Raw genomic sequence first — 5,331 nt, 5'->3', positions numbered from 1 at the left:
GGCCTATGGGCCATACTGTTATCTGAATAAGGGGCTAAGGCCCAGTTTATTGTAATCTGAAAAGGGCTCTGGTCCAGTACCACTGTTACCTGAATGGGCTTAGGCCCAATAAGCTTGAGCTGACTTGGGCTTTGAATGGGTTTTCCTTACACACTGAGTTTCCCGAAACTCACCCCTTTTATTTTCATCTACGCAGGAAATCCCCAACCATAGTGGGCTTGGAGCTGTGAGGGAATTCGGAGTGGCCACCCGTTCTGAAAGTTTGGTTTTCTTCTGGTGAACTGGATATCCTATTATTTACGTTGAGGTTTGGGTTTTTAAATGTAATTAGGCCGCTTAATTATTTTTGATGGTTTTAATATGTATTACTAAGATAGGTATTACTTATTTTAACTGTTGAAATTGGTTAGCTTTAAAGCGCGTTTTCAAAAAAAAACGACAATTGATTTCAAAATAACACGACAACAAGCAAAGCTTTCGCAATGAAAGTATTTTCCAAAATTAATCACTTTTCCTAAAAATGACTTAATCAAATTGGTTTCCTAGAAATATCCATGACGTTAAGGTGTGGCAATGGCGGTATGCATGTCTAGGATTGGATCCGAAGGGAGCTTGGTACTTAAGCAGTCTGATGGACTCACCACCTCCTTTCCGGTTTCCTACCTGGTGCATAGCTTCCATTCACTTTAACCTATAATGAAATTATCTTTTAAAACACTAAGTAAGTTTTTCTGGATCAACAATATAGAATGTTTTGAACGTTTCGATGTGGCATGTCGGATCCGGTCATAACGTCTGGGTCAGGTTTGGGGTGTTACATACAATCCTACCCCCATCTGTTACACAGTATCTCTGACCATCTTAACACACCATATAGATTATTAAATACCCATCCAACCCTACACACCACTTAGTGTTGGTATGTCGCTTTTCAGAATATTTGTAGCTTAATTGCCAGATCATTAGGTGATTTTTCGCCATTTTTAGAGACGTGTGGCTGAGCCACCAGATACGATTGATGTAGATTTGCCCACACTTCCACTATTTACACAAAACCCACCCCAATGCACATACAAAATTTATCAGATATCAGAATATACATGTCATACATGCTTTCATAACAGATACGGATCTTGTTTGACAAAAAATGTAACACCCCAAACTCGGCTTGGAAGTTTGGCTCGAATTTGGCGTGTCACATTGAAGTGTTTTTCGGAAACCATGTTTCCATTAAAACCCTTTTTAATAATTAAAAACTTGTACCCTTTTTAAACCTTGTTAGAAAACCTCAGCTGAATAACATTCTTAACAACTTTGTAAAAAATCCTAGCAGTTGTGGAAGCTTAATTTAAAAACAATTGCGGTTACGTGATGTTTTGAACAACAGTAGTTGCTTTGGAAAACCGTGTTCTAATACTAGCAATTATAAGAACAATAAATAATATTCCAAATTTGAAATCCAGAAAATTACAACGGCTTTACTACAACCCACATAAAAACATTTAAAAGCAATAATCAAAACTATAACATAAACAGTGTGTGTGGCATCCTCCGAGCCCCTTGCAGCTCCGATCTGTCTAAGGCTAGAAATTACCTGAAAGGTTAATAAACCGGGTGAGTTTACGAAAACTCAGTGTGAAATCCCCTACTATAAAAGGAACAGTCAGTCATAAAAAAGAATTAAAAGTCTGACCCCAGCCTTACTTACAGTTTCAGTATCAATTGGGCCTTAGCCCACTATAACAGACAGTACCAGATGGGCCTTAGCCCATTACAGAATAAGAAACATTATCAAAACTAGAATCAAAATGAGAATCAGAATCAAAATCAGGTGACAGAATCAGAATCAGAATCAGAATCAGAATTAGGTGACAGAATTAGAATTAGAATCAGAATCAGTATCAGGTAACAGAATCAAAATCAGAATGTGAATGCAATCCCAACCCAATCCAGCCGTATACACCCCCGTACCAACCTTACACCATGTGGGGAGACAACTCGACCAACCCATCCACTACATACCACAGAATTTGCAGCGAGGCTGCCAGATATTGTGACGAAGTCACCAGATACAGATATTATGGCTAGGCCACCAGAACAAATATATATATATATGTGGCGAAGCCACCAGATTGTAGCGAGGTTGCCAGATATTATGACGAAGTCACCAGAACAGATATATGTGGCGAGGCCACCAGATTGCAGCGAGGCTGCCAGAATGCTTCCTCCATCAGTATAAGCCCGTGTCCCATGCAACAGATATACATGTCATGGCAGACAACATACAGAATCAAAATATCATGCCCGTACTTGAATCAAACAGTCACAGTCAAGTCATTCATATCACTATCATATATTCACAATCAAATCCGTCAACCACACAGTCCAAGTCAGTCACTTGCCCACAAGGGCAAAACAATCATTTAATACCCTACGGGTAAAATGGTAATTTTATAAATTGAGGGTAAAACGGTAATTCTGTAAATCGAGGGTAAAATAGTAATTTTGTAAATCGAGGGTAAAATAGTAATTTTGTAAATCAAGGGTAAAACAGTAATTTTGTAAATCGAGGGTAAAACAGTAATTCTGTCAATCGAGGGTAAAACAGTAATTTTGTAAGTCGAGGGTAAAACGGTAATTCTATAAATCAGGGTACTTTGGTAATTTTACAAGTCGAGGGTATTTTAGTAATTTCACAAATCAGGGGTATTTTGGTAATTTTACAAATTAGGGGTATTTTGATAATTTTACAAACCAGGGGTATTTTGGTAATTTTACAAACCAGGGGTATTTTGGTAATTTTATAAACAAAGGGTATTTTAGTAATTTTACAAACCAGGGGTATTTTGGTAATTTTGTAAACCAAGGGTATTTTGGTAATTTGGTAAACTAAAGTATTCTAAACAGGGATAACAATACGAATAGGCCTAAAGCCCTTTCTCGGCCCAAATGGGTCCACACGCTCGTGTAACCCTTTTAGCCCAAATCTAGCCACAGATATGAGATTCACCTAGCCTAGTCCAATATTTACTACACAATCAAACAACTTATCCAATTGGGCCCGTAGGCCCATTGGGCCCACATGGCCCTTTTCAGCCTATTGCGGCACGAAGTAGCCATCCTACAGCTAGAGTAGTGAGAAATACACACCTAATAGGAGACTGGAGTTAATCCGCGCTCCGAGAACTCTTAGCTGACGCCCAACCCAAACGAGCACGCCATAAAGCGAAAGGGATCAGCCAAGATAGGTACCTTTACTCTCCTCATGGTTCTCTCTATTTAAAGCCAGCTTCGCATCCACTCTTATGTTAGCTCCCCGATGTGGGATCCCTCCATCATTAGAGTTTAAATTCAACACCAACTCTTGCAACCCCCTGTTAGCAAAATAAATGCTCTTTGTTTGCCATGGGATTCGAACCTATGCTCTGTAGCACCCCAAACCCAGCCCAAAAGTTATGGCCGAATCTGGCATGCCACATCAAAAACGTTAAAAAAATTTTTCCATTCTAAGTCTAGAAAATCGTACTTGATGTTCAAAAGATTAATTCATTAAGGGTTAAAGTGAATGGAAGCTGTGCACCAGGTAGGAAACCGGAAAAGAGGAGGTGAGTCCATCGGACTGCTTAAGTACCAAGCTCCCTTCAGATTCAATCCTAGACATGCACACCGCCATTGCCACACCTTAACGTCATGTATATTTCTAGGAAACCGATTTGATTAAGTCCTTTTTAGGAAAAGTGATTAATTTTGGAAAATACTTTCATTGCGGAAGCTTTGCTTGTCATCGTGGTATTTTGAAATCAATTGTTGTTTTTGAAAACGCGCCCTAAAGCTTTCCAACTTCAACAGTTAAAATAAGTAATACTTATCTTAGTAATACATATTAAAACCATAAAAAATAATTAAGCGACCTTATTAAATTTAAAAACCCAAAACTTCAAACGTAAATAAAAGGATGTCCAGTTCACTAGAAGAAAATCAAACTTTCAGAACGGGTGGCCACTCCGAATTCCCTCACAGCTCCAAGCCCACTATGGTTGGGGATTACCTGCGTGGATGAAAATAAAAAGGGTGAGTTTGGGGAAACTCAGTGTGTAAGGAAAACCCATTCAATGCCCAAGTTAGCTCAAGCCTATTGGGCCTAAGCCCATTCAGGTAACAGTGGTACTAGACCAGAGCCCTTTTCAGATTACAATAAACTGGGCCTTAGCCCCTTATTCAGATAACAGTATGGCCCATAGGCCCATTTCAAAATACACGCAACATCAGTAAACATATGCAAGCCCATTTGGGGAGACTACTCAACCCACCAACCACTACACTCCACCCGTACCAGCCATACACTCCATGTGGGGAATAGCTCAACCCACCCAGCCCAACACTCCACAGTTGCAGCCTTGCTGCTCAGTTAACAGTAAATTGAGGCAAAGCCTCCAGTACGTGGACAAGCCACTTTCAGTACTTTCTCCGTCAATATCCCAATCCCATGCAGCAGATAATAACAACATGGCATGCAGTAAATAACAATAGTCAAACATGCATTTAGGTCAATTTAACCCTAGGGGTATTTCGGTAATTTTGCACCTAGGGGTATAACAGTAAATTTCCATACATAGGGGTATTATAGTAATTTAGCTGCTTTTAGGGTTTTTCATGCATATTCCTACTTTTCACGTACTAACAGTATCACGTACCGAGGGTTCTTACCGAATTGGGCCAGTTGGCCCATCATTCCAATTTTGGCCCATTAAGCCCAAAAATATCGAGGGCACAAAAATCATGCACTTTGCAGTCCAAATTTTGCAGCTTACCAAAAACATTAATCGATTTACCTCACGAGCATTCGCACACTCGTAAATCTACAAAATATCGGTTTTCGGCATTTCAGCTTTTCGACTTTTGCCGATCCAGACTAAGAAAGAGGGTGTTAGTTACACACCTGTTTGCGACGATATGCTGACGAGATCCACACACGAACCGCCTACAATTGGATTACTAACACGTTAATCTAACTATTCAAATACGAACTACGTATTAACCCCTTACAATATTCAGCCAACCACACCTACAGATCATAGTAAGCTTATAAGAAATCAATAAGCAACTCATTAACAAATTTTTGTCAATGTTTACCACATAATAATAATTTCACTGCAAGCTGTCTTCCTGAGCAACAGTCACTAAATCATTTATAACTAGAGCTACGAAACTCCAAATCAAGTGCCGTTAATTTTCCCTGAAAATAGACTCATATATCTTATATCCATAAAATTTTCAGAATTTTTGGTTTGGCCAATAAATACCAGATTTTTCTCAAAGTTTCGCATGTTT

Source organism: Gossypium hirsutum, chromosome A01 (assembly GCF_007990345.1).
Source record: "Gossypium hirsutum isolate 1008001.06 chromosome A01, Gossypium_hirsutum_v2.1, whole genome shotgun sequence".
Classification (NCBI taxonomy): domain Eukaryota; kingdom Viridiplantae; phylum Streptophyta; class Magnoliopsida; order Malvales; family Malvaceae; genus Gossypium; species Gossypium hirsutum.
Note: the sequence above shows the minus strand (reverse complement) of the source record.